This window comes from Falco punctatus, assembly GCF_963210335.1.
Source record: "Falco punctatus genome assembly, chromosome: 8".
NCBI lineage: Eukaryota > Metazoa > Chordata > Aves > Falconiformes > Falconidae > Falco > Falco punctatus.
The window spans coordinates 1234319-1253164 of record NC_137588.1 but is presented as its reverse complement, the minus strand read 5'-3'; the positions used below and the strand labels follow the sequence as shown (position 1 = coordinate 1253164).

The window sequence follows — 18846 nt, the reverse complement described above, 5'->3', positions numbered from 1 at the left end:
CTTGAAGTACAGTTTAGGAGCAGAAAAAACTTTGCTTCAGAGCCACTTGCTCACACTGTCTGATTTTCATTAGGAGGGGTTTGTGTGCCTGTGTTTTTTGCCCCCAGGAATGAAGACAGAGATAAATGTCACAGAGGACTTTTTGGCTTTCAATGCCTTTACTGTGTGCAGCCTGATTAATTGAGCTGGTGTCATATTTGCATTGGAAGTAGGTAGATTTTCCCAGAACCAGCCGGCCCAGCTGAACAGAGAACTAGGTCAAACCCTGGCAGCAACAACGCACTTCAGAGCTCGGCGAGCATCTTGGTTTTAAAAACGGATTTTTACACCCAAGTGTGTAGCTTCCCCTTTCTCTCCCATTAACATTAAACTACTTGCTCTCATCCCTGTTTTCACGAGGCCAGCAAGAAGCAGTCTCTGCAATACTTCACTCAGGCACCACCACAGCAAAACCAGCAGAGCTGGGTTCAGACAGCACAAAAGGCAACAAGTTGCATCACTGCCAGGAAGCCAGGTGTAACAACCCACCAGAGCACCACAAAACAAACTGCCCAGCCACAGCCACACGTGGCAGAGTCCAAACCACTCCACAGCCTCCACACCGCACTTCTGCTCCTTCTGCAGCGATGCCAGGTGGGCAACGGGGAGCCTGGGGCAGGCGGAGCCTGGTCTCCGCTGCAGGGGCCCCAGACTGGCAGGGAAACAGCCAGGAAGCCTTTGCTGCACATCTCCCCACCAGGGCTGGGTGGAAGGGATGAATCCTCACCACTGCATCTCCTCCGCAGGTCAGCCCCACTCTCAGCCTCAGCCTTGTTCCTCTGGGCCCCAGCTGTAATCAATGCAAAAAAATAAGCTCACTCAGAGGTTAACTCAGAGCACCTGGTGCCCAGCTTGGGGTAGGCACATCAAATCTGCTCAGTACATCTGTTTGTGTGTGTAAAGATCCCCAGGTGCTTGGCTAGTCCTCTGCCACACTGAAACCACTGGGCAGGACCGCGGGGGTGATGTGAGTGCTGGTGCCTGATCCTGTGGTCAGGCCTGGGCAAGAGGGAAAGGAAACAGTTTCACCAGAAACTCGGTCTTTGGCACGTTGATTCAAGTTAAGTTCTGAGTGAAATAAAATATGCTATAAAGGTTTTAATAAAAATCCATTTATCCAAATGAAGTCCTCATTTCCCTTTTTTTTTTTTTTTTAACTGTCAAGGAATTTGACAAATTTGATCAGATCATATCGCTGAGCGGAAAGTGTGAGTTCTGGGAATGAGCTATTTGCATCACTGTAGCTCCCCACTTACAGTTTTGGGCTTGCTACGCACCCCCCTCTCTGCCTACTCCATTATTACAACCCATCTGATCTCGCTTTGGGTGGAAAAACGCACTTCTGCAGGCACAGAAGTCTTCAAAGCAAAAAGGCAGAGTTCTCGCCTGCAGCTTGAATGGGGCAAGGGGGGTGTCCCAGTGGGGTGACACGACTTGCCCCTTCTGGTCCTTTGCCAGCCCCAGCCCGGCCTGCACAGCTCAGTGGCAGAGCCCCGGGGTGCTGAGCTCCACACAGCACAGATGTCGGCTGCAAGTCACATGCTTAAATGTAAGCTCGTGTGTAGATACTCTTACTTACAGAGGTGTGCGTGTGAAATTCAGCTAAGCAACTGTTTGATCCCAGCTCTGATTAGACTGGATAGCACCAGGGAGATCTTTCTGCTGGTGGCACACACCTCCCAAACGTGAGGGCCACACGCAAGACCTGCAGCCTGGCCCAGTCATGGTGACTACACCACAATGGCACGAACAGCGGCCCTCTCCTCTGCCCTGGCCCAGGTGCCACTGGCTCATCATGATTGCCTTTCATCAGAAGATGCCACATGAAGATCACGCATGCGTGCTGCTCGCAGGCCTCAGTGCCTGCCTCTCCTGGGCAGCAGCTGCTCTTCAGGAGAAACAAGAAGGTTTCAAAAGATGCTTTTGTGAAGACCAAAGTACTGCTTTCATTTATTTATTTTCACTCTGCATAATAAATGCTCTGGTGACAGCAGCAGGACCACCAGCAAGCCTTTCCTTTCCGAAACATCACCTTCCCTCAGGACAGGGCACCACGTCCCACAGCAGGGACTACAGCCCAGGCGCCATCTGTTCCCTACAAGCAACAAATTCCAGCATTCTGAGGGATTTGAAAGCTGTAAGTGATCACGCACAAGCATCCTTCGACACTGAGGGGATCCCTAAATATGTTCCTTTTCTATGCAAACGGAAGCTTTAAAAGGAAGCACAGCAGCAAAGCTCCCTGGACATCGGCGGTCACCGCAGCAGCAGCCACCCCCCAGCAGCTGCTCCATGCCCGCTGAAGCAAGAGCCCACAGCTCAAACACGGCAATGCTCCGTGGCATCCACCAGTGCCGTGATATGAAAACACCACCTGAACCAGCCCACAGCTTTACTGATCCACCTGCCTGCTTTACCTGTTAGTCAGCAGAGCAGCGTGCAAACACCCATGGTGCAGTTCCTAACAGTGTGAGTCTGGGCAGCCTGGATTGTTCCTGAGGGATAAAGCCACAAGTGAGTTATTCAGGTCGTCTCTCGTGTGTGCTCACAGAAACGTGGACCATCAGGTGTTCAGCCTGAGCCAGTTTTCAGAACAATTCCAATGCAAAACTGATTATTCTGGGGAAAAGCTCATGGTGTTGGAGGTGGTGGTAGCACTATGGTTATCAGCTCATTTGTGTTTTGAGCCCTGTTGCCCTCAGAGCCAGCGTGCGGGAAAGAGTGAGCCCAACTGCTCAGACCTGGGATGAAAAATGAACATGTATACTTTCAAGCCCCTCAGGACACATGGAGATATGCATCTGCCCTTACCAGGACCACTGTGCCCCTGCAGTGCACCATTTGTTGGGCATGAGATCTGTCAAGTCACCCGGGCAGGAGAGAAAAGCTGGTGGTTTCATTCTGAGTCGCTTCTGGTGGGAAGACGGTGGTGGGGAAACAACACCCGGGGACCTTCTTTCCAAATCCAATTTGACTTTGATGGGCAGCCTCTTACAGCTGCTCTGAGGTGAGAAGCAGCAGCAAGGAGGAGGAGGAAGAGAATACATATGAAGAATAGCCTTGGGGTTCTTCAGAGGCGTGTTTTCCCTTAAGGAGCCCAAACCAGACGGCATTTCCATCAGCCAAGTCAGAAGACCTGTGATACTGCAGAGCCCGGCACTACTCCTGCTCTGCAGAGAGTTTGCTTGCTCAGCTCCTCAAGAAAAACTGAAAAAAATTGTACAAGCCATTAAAATATGATTACTGAGTTATGGATTTCAATTTTTCCCTTTCATGACAGATACTCTCTATTAGAACAGCTTTTATTTTAAAAGGGATCAGAAAAGCAAAGGCAAAAGTAAACTTCTCCAGGTGGAACTCAGTTCCCAAACATCACCAACCCAAAAAGCTTTAAAATGCACTGTAAAACAGGATTGAAATAGATACTGCATTGTAGTAAACCTGAAATGTGTCCTGACAATTTTGATTTTTTTCTTTCATCTACAGCTTTCAAAAAACTGTTTGAAAGATTACTAACAAAAATGTTTTTATAAAAACAGTTTAACGTGAAAAATCAGAACATTCCCATCCCCATCCACAAGGCTGAATCCAGCTGTCTCAGCCTGCTTATAATACTCTATTGTCATGAAACAGCATTTTTATGACAGAACATTCCCGACCAGCTCCAAGTGTAAGTCAATACACTGCAGCAGACAAGTCCAAGCTTAAGATTCAGGTTCTCATATGCTGTGCTGGCCATTGGGAAATAAAGTTTTTACTCATAGACTGAACTTTTTTGGTATGCACTTGCTGGAATCTAATAAGTAGGAGACCCTGGAAAGTAGCCGTAGGTAATGGCATTCGAGTGAAGCAGGTTGAACCTAAGTTTGTTTGCCTCAGAGGATTGTGTCCCTTACAGAGAGTTTTGAGCTGAGTGGGAACACACAGCCATGGATTTGTCCAGTTCCCTACTCCCTCCCTGCAAGCATCCTCACTGGGAGCATGCTGGGTTTACCACATCTGATGGGAAAAGTTCTCTGGCATGTCTGTGGCTACTGGATTAGCAGTAAGTTTCTAAGAGTCAGTGCAGCCTCACAGTAATCAGTCTTTTTATGTCGAGACAGAATACTTCCATTTGGCTTTCCAGGGGGGAAGTTTTTAAAAGAGGAAAAACATCTTTTTTTCCAGCACTGGGGAAGAGTACACGGAAACAAAAAGTTTCCAAATGACCAGCACCTGCTGCGAGGTCAGCTCGGGGAACCTGCCAAGGGGGGTGGTGTTCAGAACAGCAGAAATGGACGGAAGGGCAGGTCTGCACCTGCACATGGAGCGATTCATGGTTTTGGGGAGCACACGCTGCCCCTCTGCAGCTCAGAATCAACGTGCAGCATCTGGAAGTTTGTACAGTGAAAGTAATTACACAGTATGAATATTCTTGTTACTTACCATGTGCCCATTTTGGTTACTGGTATGTGCACAGGGCAGTTTATCAGCAGAGTTCATTGGGACACCAGTTCACACCAACCTGTGTCCCACTGGCACTGTAATGGTTAATGCCTAAAACTTGACTTGGCTGAGATCCTTCTGCTGTTTGATGGCTCAACTGAAGCTTGATGTTTATGGTGGAAATTGTCTTGATTTCTTTAGATGAGATGAGCATCCATGGAGTTTGAAAATGTGTTTTAATTAAGATTCTGCTAAATTCTACCAGACACCTACTTGGAAAACAAAGCAACTGAATAATTAACTCTGATGAGAGCAGATGCTGCTCTAATGACAACCTGTTACTGCTCAAGTGCATCATTAGTTGTTCTACTGTGTTCTTTTAATATGTCCAGAGATCCTCAGATAATAAATATATTGGTAGCAATGCATCTAAAATAATTCTTCAATGTGGACTGTTGTAAGAAAAAAAAATAATATAGCCAACAACCAAAAAAACCCAAAACCCAACCCTGCTCAACTGAAATAGTGTTTCCGCTGGCCTGCGTTGTGTGTGTTTGAAAGCAAACACTGCTTTAGTTATCCTTGCGGGATTATTTTAGCCATACATCAAGTGAAGCTTACAAATTGATGAGAATCTAATGATGCATTTATTTACAGATGTGCAGTTCTGTTCCCTCTTATGTTGCCGAGGGGTGAGAAGAGGGAAGGCTTTTTCTTTCCCCCATGTAATACGCACAGTCGTACATTTGACAAAGTGACTAGAAAAATACCACCAGCATGTTATATAATACCTTGTTATTTCTAGCATTCAAAAAATAAATTTATATCATCTCCTAAAATACAGACAGGCCTCTCAAAAAAAAAAAAAAAAAAAAAAAGAAAACAGAATATTTATACTTAAATAACCCACTTTAATGACACACTGGACTTGCTGATTTCGTAATATCTTGTGGTTTCATCTTAAAGCATGTATTATTTTTATATGAAAACTTTGGGTTTCTATTTTGGACTATCAGCAACAGGAAGGATCAGCCTGACCATAAAACTGATGAGACGACTTGCAATAAAGTGAGCAAAAACATCAGATGGGAGGATCTAGTTCATAGTTTTTAAAAAATAGAGAAGGAAATATAAGTGTCAGAACTACCTCTCTTGCCTTGAAATAATGAAAAGATATGTTGCGGAATGATTGAGGTACTCTTTGAGATGTTTTTCAGAGTCTATTGAGACCAACAGACACCAGTCCAGTGGAGCCAAAGGCAGTGGAAAACTCTCTAACCCCTAGAAAGGAGCTGGAGATCGCTGGGGAATGGGTGCTGAGGCACCTCCGTCAGCCCCTGGGGAGCACACTGTCCCCCTCCAGCCCAGCTGGGTACCCGCAGCGCGGCTTTTAAAGCCTCAGGTCCTGTAAACCCAGCAAGGGTCCAACCAGCACATTTATTTAGCTGGGCATTCTCAGCCAAATCCCCTCTGGCCTTGCTGCGGCAGCACCCCTGAACTCAGCGACACCAGCACCGTGCCCGTGTGCCAGCGGCAGGGCCTCCTCCCGGCACACACGTCCCAGCGAGACCCGCTGGGACCTGCCACCCACATGGCCCACAGGTCACTGCGGTGTCCTGCCACATGGCACCTCCGTCTGGGACAGGTCACCGCGGTGTCCCGCCACGTGCACCTGCGGCAGGGACACGGGCCTGGCTGTGAAGCCCCACGCACCAGCGCGGTGCCAGGCACCTGGGACGCGCAGGGCTGCGGTTTGCCCTCTCTGAGCCACTGTGTTACCATCTCCCCCCTAGAAACCAATACAGCTATTGCCACTTTTTAATGCTTTTAAGCAAATTTAAAAACAAACAAACAAATAACCAAACCAACCAAAAGGATATGATTATTCACACACTTTCAAGAAAGCGAGTTAGCCAACTCATTTCATCCCAGCATTTCACACTGCCTTTTTAACAATACTTTACTGCAAACAAGCCAGCTGCATTCTTATTAAGGGGGGGGGGAGGACCCAACAAAAATCCAAAAAAACTTAACAAGTTTGCTTTCTCCTGCAACCAGCTCCTAACCGCAGGATGCAAAGCTTCCCAGGTCACCTTTCCTACATAAAAGATAGAGAAGCCCTCTGAATTTATAGGGCTCACAGATGATGGCTACACCTTTTATGGACACTTCTTTGGGTCTGATTAATTAGTAATTGGGGCAGAAGCTGCGCACTTCAGTGACTCCTGGTGCCTTGATTGTAAATCGCAATCTGGTGCTAAATCTCAGCAGGTCACACTGCTGTGACACAACTGATTAAATCTGTGTAAACAGTATCTTAACAGAAATGTTTTTGGGGGGATGGAGGGCTGCCTTCAGATTGGAAGAACTGAGTTATTTATTTCTGAAGGTTCTGTCTGTTCTAAAGCATTTTCATCAATTGTCAGTTGTCCCAACTGATCATGCTGCAAACTAATGGTTTTAATTTGGCCTTAGAAAGCTTGCCTACGGCGGGGGCTTTTAAACAGCGAGTCAGCACTCCATTCACACATGCAAGCCTAGGATGATCAACAAGCACTATCCTTGGTAGCTTTAAAACTAAAGAAAGCACAAGGACAGTATTAGAACACAGTTTTTTTCTATACATTTTCCTACGTCCTGTCAGGGAGCCCTGCAGGACCTGATGGGCTGCCTCCTCAGCAGGCGTGCGCAGTGTGCATTGCCTTGTCTGTATGTTTTTGACCACGAGACAGGAGAAATGCAGAGCCGTCAGCTTTCCAGGCTGCTTCAGAGCAATTGGAGCGCCCACACCTCCCAGCCCACCTCTGGTGCTCCAGCTGGGACCCTGGCTGCCCCCAGCTCTTTGCCTGCCCAGGCCAAGTCCTCGGTCCTAGCCCATTCTCTGTCTCCATGCAAGCAGGTCTAGTTTTCCATGGTGTGGGAGCCTACCCCTGAGTCACTTCCTCCACGTGCGATGCTCCCGTTCCTGCTCGTTACTGGTGTGCTCCCCACAGACCCTTCCTGCACCCCAGCTCGTGGGGGGCCTTGCTGCACAGACCTGCGTTGCCCTGAGTCTCATGAGGCTTAGCCCTGCCTACACATTTGAAGCAAGGAAAGTGAAACGAGTGTTACTGCAAGACCATAGGAGAAATGTTTGACACGTTGCCTGTCTCAGAACCCTGGTCATTAAAGACTTGATTTGTCCCTCCCCTTAATTCACAAAAGCATATTAATAAATGTGGGATGCAAACCCACACCATTGCTTTCCTCTGCTCCAGCTTCCTCTCCAATCAGCACAGCCCAGTGGAGGTGGTAGGTGCTCCTCAGGCTACTACCTTCGGAATATTGAAGAACAACTGCCTTTGAAGAGACAAGAAATCATTTGCAAGACACTATAATGCCAAACAGCTGTTTTCATACGCTCTTTGGGAAGGAAGTCTGTTTATCTGCAGTTTTGATGAGCTGGAATGTTGTCCATGACCTTGTAGTGATGTTTTAACAACTGCTGTGTGGAAGAGAAGCCAGTCAGTGCTCTCCATAACCTTCCTTGGGGTGAGGAGGAGGGGGTGTTTACATTAGTTTTTGTGATCCATACAAATCCATGGCCTAGGCTGTGGATTCACATTTGAATTACCTGCTGGCTATTGTAGTTGAACAGGGCCTGACCTGCTTTTAAACAATGTAACTTGCGTCTTTCAAACGCAGATGTTTAAATTAGCTCTCAAGAATCCAGCTCTGGCTCCAGAGCAGGCAATTTGGTCCTGGAGTTAAAGGCAGAGCTAAAGAGCCGGTGGCCAGACCTGCTGTCTTGGGTGGCATTCGTGCAGCAAAGGGAAAGAGCTTGGGGAGCCTGGGGAGCGGAGGCAGCAGCCTCTACAGTTCGCAGAGCTCCTCGCTGCAGTGGATGGCTTTTCCGAGTGCGGTGTCTGGCTGGTGCCCAGCCAATGTCCCCACCACAGCCCAGCTCCTGAGGGTTTGCTAAAATTTAGCAGGAGACACCAAGTGCAGAGTGAGGAGGGAAATGTTCCAGCCCCTGGACTTGTGAAAAGGAAACTAGTCAGGAGAGAGCATCAAAAATCCAATTTCAAGTTTGGCATCAGAATTGTGCAGGTCTATCCAAAAATTTTCGCATTATAGAGCTCTGGGATCTGGAACAGAGATTAAAAAAATCTTGGAAGATCAGAGAAATATTTTGGGGTGGATTTCCAGCAGTTCATGACTTTTTTCCCACCGTGGTGTTGCTGCAAGAACACTTTCCCGTGTGTTAATTTGTTACTTCCTCTCCTGATCCAGAAAACAGCAGTAAAGCACACAGAAGTGGCGGAAAAACTACTAAAATTTTAGAAACCCCACACAAATAAGTCCTGGTTGGGTAAAGGTCTAGTCTGTCCTTATCTTGCCTGAAATTGTTTGCCCTGTCTAAAACTTCAGCACAGTCCTGCTGTCTGCAGAGCTAGAGTTGGTCACGAGCTAGAGCACCAGATGAGCCTCTGCATCACCCACTGGGCTTGTCATGATGAGAGATGGGCTCACATCAGCCAGTTCAAGTGGGGAACCGTACACAGTTCCAGTGGGGGTTGCTTGGAGCCAGCATTCAGGATAGGTCACTGGGGAAACACATGGGCTTAGCCCTGGATTTTGGTACCACAGACCTAAGGAGCCTTCAGATCCACAGCTGCTGCTGGGACTAAGATTGCTTCTCCTCACATCACCATCTCCTCAGTGTGCAGCCTCATACTGTCCCACATTAAACAGGCTTTGATGCCACCAAATGGGCTTCAGTACCAAGATGCTGTGACAGTGGTCCAGTGCAGGGATGGAGCCTTTCTTCTTCTTCAAGAGTACAGTACATATGGCCATGGGATTTAAATGTTAAGCACGTTACATTGATACTTATGGAGGCAGAAGAGGAATGTTCTGATTTCTTTAGCAGGGGTGGGACTGAGGATTTCTTACTGACATGCACAAGACAAAGTGTAAGCGGTATTAAAGCATCAGCCAGAAGGCAAACAGCAGGTCACAGGCTGGGTAGCAGTACCATTCTGTCTCCTGAACACTACAAGCCAGGGTTTTACCTGCTGGCCTCTCCAGCCTTTCAGTCAGTTCCTCAGCATAGATTCCTCTTCTCTTTCTCACATTTTTCCAGGGAAGGGAGAGATCCCCAGCTGCTTTCACACGTAGCGTTTTTTATATGACTAACATTGGGGCCTCGTTGAAGACATGAGGATTTTGCTACCGACTTCAGTACTTACGTCTGGAAGTACTGGAGCATATGTTATGCTAACTGCAGGGCAACTATTCACTGTGCCTCTCTTAATTGCATCCATACAGACAAGATGTTCTACTGCACATGGTCAATTCCAAATGAGCATGAATGTGGCTAATGAAACTAGATTTTCTCCAGAGCAACTGTAAGTGCTACTCCTGACTGAGGACCTTATTCTTGCCAAATTTCAAGATTTTAGCTCTATCCATTCCTGCAGGAGCCCTGTCTGAATAATCATGGTTGATTGCTCCTGGAGTTGTGTGAACATTCACAACAGCATTTGTCATCTTCTCATTTAGTGTTTTTCTAAGAAAATAATTTTGCTGTCAACAAATCCCTTTCTTGAATGAAAAGCTAGTAGCTAAAGTAGCATGCTTAGAATAGGAATAGGGTTTTGTCCTTGCTTTGCCAAACTCAGCACTGCTCCAGAGCTTAACATCTAAAGGATCACAGTGAATAAGAGGATCCCAAATGTGTGAATTCTTTCTCAGCCAATGGCAACTATCAGTATCCCATTACAATAATTAACCGTGAGGTTGCTTGATTCTTCCTCTATTCTGTGAGTTGAGTCCTGTGAAAGACTGTTCAGACACCGGTACCTATCACCCAGCTTCTCTTATCTTTAGGTATATGACCATATCTTTTGTTAACCCTCTTTTTCCTTATTACCACACCAAGACAAGGCTGACTTATTCAAACCCGGGTGCGCATTTTACAGTCAAGAGCTAACATGCTCTTAGGGGCAGCCTAAAATGGACTGTTGAGCTGAGTTTAGCTGTGTTTCCTGTTCTTTCTGAGCAGAGATGAAGGCACAGAGCTAAACCTGGGACCTAGAACAAGAAGACAAATGTTCAAACTCGGCATGCGATTTTCCTTGGCCAGCCTTCCGGACAGCTGAGCAGCTGCAGGCTGAGGGATTGTGGCTCCCATGTTCTGAGGAGCAGATTATTTCAGATGAGGTGCTCCAACATAGGCTCTTCTCAGTCAGATCACTACAGATCAGGCTTCTGTAGAGACTAGACTTTGTAAGTTGTCTTTAAGATTATTTATTGTCTTCTTTATGCAAGATTTCCCTTTTTGCTTGCATTTCATCTTGCTGGCTGAGTCCTGAAACACCACTCTTGCATGTGATACTTCATTGTATATCAGTACAAACCACAGTTCTGCATTCTTTAGAGATTCAAACCAGGTGATTTTTCTGTGCTTCTGGCCTATTCAGTGTTGATTTTTGAGAAAACAGAGCAAGCATTTTGACCGCAGAGCTGGTAGTGGGCCACTTCTGTGAGTTAGGATTGACATTAGCAGGCATAAAGGTGTGCTGCCAGTTTGTTCCTGGATCACATCTGACTGGGAGAATTCAGCTGTGTGTTCATCCACCCGGTGTGGAGAGTCAGCAGGAGGTACTGAGCAGAAGACATATTTCTCCTCTTTGGGAAAAGCACTTTTACTGTCACATTATATCTGGTCATTCTGGATTAATATCTCAAGCAAACAGTTTTGTATCTTTTGTCCCATGCAGTTAAAAGCACAAGCTGCTTAACCTCACTGCTGGATCAATGAATGGCTATCTGCATTGATGCCCATTTGCTGATATGCTTTTAGAACAAACTATAAATTAATTACTCTAGTCAGGAAGGCTTAAGAAGAGTTAAGACATCAAGGTTTAAATTAAGCATTAATACGAACACAGAAGAATACAGCAATCGCAATTTATGGAGGGTAGTCTTTTTTCTATTCTTTTATCTAAATATATATATACACACATATACATACACATACTACTTCTGCAAAAGAACAAGTTTGTTGATAGCTAGCTGAGAGCGGCAGCCTTAAAATTTTTTTCACCTGGGGCAGGGGGAAGGTTTACCATGCAGGAGTAGGGCACTACCTTTTCTGTGACCGTGGTACCACGCTTGGCATTGGCAAATGCCCCGCTGCTCTCCTTGTCTTCTGCAAAGAAAACTCCGAAAGGATTGCTGAAGTGACCTTCAGTGGTCAGGAGGGAGGGATCCTACTCTCCCCAGTGGAACTGCCACCTCTCAGTCTGAGAGGTTTTAAGGCAGCTGCTATGTGCAGAGGCTAGCAGCGAGCCACAGATTTTGCACATTGAGATACAGGCTATTGCCATGCAGTCAGAAGACGCTTAATTGAACAAGTATTTTCTCAGCACGGATGGCAGTGCGCCTGGTCTTCCAATGCCTCTTCACCTCTGCCAGGTGACAGGTTCAGCCTTTTTCGCTTTGCTCAGTTCTCCTGAATCACAGCTGGCATTGGTGGCTGTACAGAGTTAGACCCTGGTCCTGCAGTGGATCTGCAGAGGGTGAATTAATTGGACTGCAGATGGATGTGTGTCTCTGCTCACAATAATCACATTACAGGATCATGGCCATCATCTGGAGCTTCTAAAAACAACATTCCCTCATCTGTTTGCCTAGCTGATGCATAACACATATTTACATAGGCTCTCATCTTAGGAAGTTTCATCATCTCTTGCGTAGGAGAATGCTGAAATGATGTTTGCACCACAAATGTTCCAGATTCCACACATGCTTTCAGTTGCCCAGCATGGTCCTGCAAGCAAAAATACATGAATACTACTGTTCTGTAGGGTAAAAATAAAAGCAAGACATACCTCATTGGAGTTTATTTTCCAGTTTATTTCAGATCTCAAAGGTGCCGGCCTTCAAATATCAGTGAAGGATTATTCATGTGCTCAAAGTAAATATCTGCTTTAGCATTTTCATCAGTAGGATGTTAGGCTGATTCACCAAGACGCCTAAAAATGGGATTAAGGGTGTGAAATGCAGAAGGCAACAGGACCATTTGCTCACTTCAGTGTCTTGAGTCAGAGTTTAACCCCAGAATCAGAGTTTAAGCACTAATCACAGACTTGAAAACTACAATCTGAAATTTAGGAAGTGTGTGTATTCAGGCTGAGTTAAACTGGAACTACATACCTGGAGGCAGTCACAATAAAAGGAGCCAATGTAGCCATAGCTGGGGCAGGGGTGTTGCCCAGCCTGACTATGTGCTCCTCTTGTCATATGAACGGGGAACACTGACAGCATGAGGCTAGCCAGTCTGCAGCCCCATAAACAGCCTCCCTCCCTCAGTTATTCCTTGAAATTAATCATTACCAGCCCAATTCAATACATTTTCTAGCCACTGACCTCTAGCAATGATACTTTTTAGACAAAATCAGTGTGAGCTGGATAGACAGATGACAATTACTCATGTCATCATATTATGTGGTTAATACAACTTATTATATAAATGTTCTCTGCTCTTGTTTTACATCTTGTTATTTCACAATAATATGGTTAAGCAAATTAAGAAACTGAACATCCTGTGTGCAAGATCTATTTGGGTGACAATACTATAAAACAACCTGTCAGTCGAGAAAGATGGCTAGAGCTAAGTGTGGAGTTTTCGGGGTTCAAATACATATCACTGCAGGAAGCTTGCAGTTACACAAAGTCCTTTGGTGATGTACAAATATTATTGTGACTTTCGAAGGCTCTCTGCCTGAACTGAGGTCTCCAAACCACACTCAAGTTCCATGAAAACACGGACCATCTCAGTCCTAATGGGTTCTCAGTATCTCACCAAGAAGAATAACTGAAAGTCAGTCAATATGAAAGCTCTGGAAATGCTGGCTCCAAAGAACAAAGCTGGGGGCTGGGAAGTCAAGGGGGTAAAAGCCTGCTTCAGAAACAGTAAAGATCAAACAGATTTGGTCAAGCCAAAAGAAACCACATTCTGCTCCAAAACTGTTAATTTTCAACAAATCAGTAAATTCTAGTGTGTTCAAGTTGATTTTAGGCAGACAAAAATAGCAGTAAGCACATTGATGGCAGGACACTGGCAGCAGGTTTCTGCTGGGCTCCACAAGAAATCATTCAACTTTCAACATTTTATGAAATGTGAAAATTTCATAACTGTACTTTAAATCCTTTAACTGACGTACAATGGAATTTATATATTAAGAGCAACTTCAGAAGGTTCACAGAGGATTATTATTGTGGGTTTTGTACCACTCTGACAACTTGGTTGCCCAAGGGACATGGACTTTGTCAATATGGAAATGTGTGAAATGACAAACTAATGCTACTTTCAGTAATTTTATCCAGTTTTGCTCATGCACTCAAATCGCCTGGGTAATTTCAGGCCCCGCCCTTGACAGTGGCATGGACAGGATCAGGCTCGCAACAAAGACAAGAAGCTGGACACTACAAGAGTGTAAGCATAGCTTGCTTAAAGAAAACTTTCCGAATGAAGTCATTCACTTCTGGTTTGAGAATGAATAGCTCCCATAGTCCCTGGCCCCCATAAGATTTCTGCAGGCACACTTTATTTTATTGCACTTTGAAATCTAAAGGACTCTTCAGGAATGGAAGGTTAAACATGCACGTAAGTGTTCGAGAAGCTGGAGTCTTGACTAATTTCTCCTAGGCTGATAATCAAATACTAAATAGCCCTGGCTCTTGGAGCAAACATTTCCCCCTAAGGACAAACCTCTTATAGATCAGAAGTGAGCTGGCACTGTGGAGTTCAAGATAGATCCACTGTAATTAATTCAGTTGATGCACAGCAATTTGGAGGTAGCAGAAGGATGGCAAAATCCCACCCTGTTTCCTAATCTTCCCCAAAGGAACATATTTATTACAAACTCTTAAAATCACCTTTTGATAACGTTGAACAGCCTGTGAGGGGCCCATTAAGGCATACAAGGCAGACCCATTTTAATCCTTAATACCACTTGAAGATTATCCATTTTAAATGGCCTTGCAGAGCTTATCATAATTTTGCAAACTATTAAAAAGTATTAAAAAGCACTACTACATCTATCTGATGAGAAACATGGGCTCCTCCAGCCTGCCTGATAGAAAACACTGTATCTCTGTGACTGGCTGATGGTGATTCCAGCTGTGGCAATCCATCTTCTCACTGGTACAGAAACCTCCCAGGTTTCACTGAGGTTGAATAATACAGTCGTATTATTGCTACCTGGGTTACTCTGCTCCTCAGGCTGAATGCAGAGGTCTCATTTTCTTTTCTAGATGGGGTACTGTCAACCAAACCCAAGACAGCTAACTCACAACTGCCCATCCTTTTCAGGATACACAGTAACTGGCGTTTAAAAGCATGTTGGCTTTCAAGAGTGTGGCTGAAACAGAGCCATCTTTCATTTGATACTTTAAAAAAGCTCTCCCACATAAACTGCTTGAAGAAGAGAAATCCAAGGCATTCCGTGGCTCCAGAACCAGGCAGCGGTTAACATTGGCTAGAGGTCTTCACACCCATTGGTAAAGGAAATGTGAGAATAATCATAATTTCCAAGGGGACTCAGGAGTGCAGAGTTTACCAGTCTACTCACTCAAGAGGGAATGAACTAACCTCTGTTCCTGAAAACTTGTAAGATGCATCACAACAGTTGCAGTTAGTGTCTGCAGGTCCACAGCAGTGTCTCTTGATGCACTTCTTTGAATGCAGCAGCTCCACACTGCTCCTAAATGCAGGGTACTGCATCAGTAACAAATCAGGCTGGAAAAGAAATGAAAGAGTATGAGACAAAGTGCAGTCCCCAGTAATGTGCAGTGGAAAGAAACTGAAATGCAGGTTTGCTTGGTTGCCTGAGACTCCTTGGCATGAGGAGAACCCCAGCTGGCTAATCCCCCTGATCTGCTGCCTGAGGAGCACAAGGGAGAGGGAAGAGAAAGAACTGGTCATGCTGTCCACCTTGTCTGATTCACCGCTGTGTTTGTAGCTGCGTTTGTAGAGGAGAGGTCAGCATGGACGGGATCTGTTGACTTGTAAACTTGCAATTGGATGATCTGGCCCCTTCTCATTCCCTCAGTTGTCTTCACAAAATGATTAGCTATCACATTTACAGGGCTAAATGCTAAAGGAAAACAAATGTGAGTTCAAGAGAGGAGTGCAGCATTGCATGTTTGCCCTTCAAAGTGAAGAAACCCAGGAAAGCAGGCACAGCAACGCAAAGAGTATACAAAGCACGGAATGAGTGAGATGGCTTGGAAAAAGGGGGTGCTGATTACTCTGGCTTAAGCCAGGTAAGCAGAGCTTCTCACACACCAGCACCCATAACCACATCTAAAGCCTGACCTGCAACACCAACCTGGGCTTGTGAGCAGAGAGGCATTCAGACTGAAATCAAGCAGAGAAGAAGTGAAGGGAGCCTGCCAAACTCATTTTCACTGGGGATCTGAACCACAATTCAGTCCAGGTGACATTTTACATATTTTCACCATTGTTTTTGTTTAATTTGTGAAAGCAATTACACAGTCAATTGAACAGTGTAAAGCAACTGCTGCAATAGTCAATATTTCAGTGAGGTACAGCGCAGCTCAGCTTTCCCAGTTCGGATATTCAGGCATAGCCCCACGGTACCTGCACCATCCATCACTGACACTGCCATCTGGCTTACCTGAATCCTCCCCAGCTACAGCTTGTGCTGAACAAACCTGACTTTTCTTTGGGCTCCTTTTGAGGAAAACAAGGCAATGAAACATCCTGCACTGCTGGTGATACGGACAGTGTTAGCTGGCGTTCTCAGCTCTTAATCGAAGCATGACAGGGGACAGTTAAGTGACAAACAAGGCCAAATACACTGGGTCTCTGGGGTCACTTGGGTGCAGATAATTGAAGGCTCACCCTGTACACAGTGTGAACGCATAATATTAGACCCTACAGGACTGTTTTACCCAGCTGAACTGCTCTGATTTTTATTGCTGTGGCTAAAATCAGACCTGTTTCTCTTTGGTGTGGCATGGCAGGGGAAGCCCTCCTGCCCCACAGGCTGGGGCTGAGCCAGCAGGGCCCAGTTTGCTGCCAGGACTGTGGTGGGACAAATTGGTGGTACAGGTGAGTTGCTGAGGTGGTGTAAAACTGTCAGTAGAGTAGGAGATACCTGTGCACACAAGTACGCCAGGAGCTGGCAGTAATGCTACTGTGTTACCTATGATAAATAGCCTGTGTCACCACAGTAGCTGGTCTCCAGATTGAAGCAGACTTTTGCGAATCAGCAGGGTCAGCATTTGAAAAGCATGTGAATATTGTGCACTTGTAAATATTTGAGCACATCTGTTTAGCTCCCTCTCAAAAACCACTGGGAAAAACTACTTCACTTTGTGCCATGCGATGCTGTTACCCTGCTCTAATTGTCAAATCTGTTGAGTGTTTTTCTCATGCACACAAAAATTAAAAATTACTATCCTCATTCATGATTAATTCAGCTGCATTGCTGCACTGTGTCACACTGCATTTTTTAAAGTATTAAATTCCACCTCATAATCAGAAGAGTTTTAATTAACTTTTTGCCAGTTCATCTTTTTTTCCCCTCCTTCACAGAGCCTCAGACAATCTCCAGAGCTGCTCTCCCTGCAAACATCTCGGATGCTACCAAGAGAGTGATGGAGTGCCAAGCTGGCACCGTGAAAATTGCCTGCACCACCCCAAAACTATCTGCTTCTTTCATGCCTCCCTGCTGGAGGCCTGAGGCCAGTTGCCTGTCTGTGCACAGCTGACACGGCCAGGGCATGACAGAGATCTAACCCACGGCGTTTCTTAGTTACCTGGGAAGAGCACCTGGCTATTACTTTGCTTCAGCCCAGATACTCTAGTGGATACGAGCCTGGTCTTTTATACCAAACCTTTAGGGAAGTGAAAGAGCTGACTTCCAAGGAGCAATATTCCTGCCTGCATATCTGTCATTTTTTCTGTAAAAGCATCTGTCCTCTTCCCTGCACCTGGTACACTCCAGCATTGCCCCAAACTGTTCATGCACCTCTTACGGGTCTGCAGAGGGACTTTCCAGGCAGGGACAGATTTGCACATATGAAGAGTCATGTTCCCTCTCTTCCCCAAGCTGGCCCTGATGAGAAGAAAGGAAACAGATTATTAAACCTCACTAATGGTTCAGAACAGAGCAAAAGGAAAAGAAGACAGCATGGAAAGAGGACCCACAGGAGCCTCAACTCCCTCTCACAGGTTTTGTGAACCTTTCCGGAGCAGTGTGATTTTTTAGACTTGGCTTGGAAGTGATTGAAGAGCCAACAGTCACGTGGGCTTGAGCAGGTTTGGATCTCAATATGGGAGTTTTCAATGTGAGCAGCAAGAAAAGAGAAAAGCGGCAGGAACTCCCCTGCCCCCTGCCTCTGCCCTTATGGGACCCTGCTGGAAAACTGCCTCAGCAACACAACTGCTGCCTCGAGATGGCTTTTCCTTGCAGGCCCAGCACTTACTAAGCAGATTCCCTTTGGTTTTTCTGACCTTGGCAATATTACAAGGGTCGCGTTTTCACATGGCTGAATTGTTCCTGAACATTTTCTCTGATGTATTAGGCACAAACATGCTTTCTGTCAGCATCAGGCATGTCTAATCTCTCCACCTGCTTTCTCCCTTAGCAGTTACGTTTCGTATCCGTTGCACGGAAAATCCTACTACTTTTTTTTTAGTAGCAAATTCCCACTGCAGGCTGAGGAAGCTATCACTCTTTGGAGGAATGGGGGCCAGCTGGGTTAAATTTACTTTGTTTTCCCCAAGAAATTTTCTTCCTGGCCCCCTGATTAATATTAACTAGTACGATTGACTGGCATTCTCTCAAACAGATGTCAGATGTACTCTTTCAGGTCCAAGGGCACCTGGAGCGCACCCCTTATGTCAGCCCATTGGTAGGTGATAGGTCTCCTAAGAGCATGCCCACATAGTGAACCTGCAGCTCTCATCCCAAGTCTCTCGGACTGCTGCAAGGCCAAATGCATCTTCTTGTACAGGGAGAAGGTCTCACCTTACAAGCAGGCAGGGTGAGCAGGCACCTCCTGGCTGAGAGGGACTGCTCCGGAGCAGGAGCACTTTGAGCCCCGCTCCCCTGGGTACGTACAGGTGGCTGTGCTGAAGGGGAGCACTGCTGGCATGGGTCAGGGCAGAAGTGTCCCTGTCCTGCTTTTGGCTGGGATAGAGTTAACTTTCTTCTCAGTAGCTGCTGCCCTGCTGCGTTTGGAGTTTCAGTTGCTGCCTGCCGATGTTTACACTAAGCCAAGGGCTCCTCAGCTTCTCAGGCCCTGCCAGCGAGAGGGCTGGGGGGCACAGGGAGTTAGTTGGGGGGGGTGGGGGGGCAC

The 18846-nt window shown here is 46.1% G+C and overlaps 2 protein-coding genes across 2 annotated transcripts in view; one reads left to right on the top strand and one right to left on the bottom strand.

Annotated features, from left to right (window-relative positions):
• The window catches only part of SPATS2L (spermatogenesis associated serine rich 2 like), a 726913-nt gene that overhangs the window by 85828 nt on the left and 622239 nt on the right, over positions 1–18846 (top strand). The window lies entirely within an intron of this gene.
• The window catches only part of SATB2 (SATB homeobox 2), a 412340-nt gene that overhangs the window by 66259 nt on the left and 327235 nt on the right, over positions 1–18846 (bottom strand). The window contains exons 16-17 of the mRNA XM_080400567.1: positions 15107–17600; positions 2457–12485 (exon numbers count right to left, since the gene is read on the bottom strand). The gene's annotated coding sequence lies outside the window, so the exon portion shown is untranslated. The remainder of the gene's footprint in view (positions 1–2456; positions 12486–15106; positions 17601–18846) is intronic.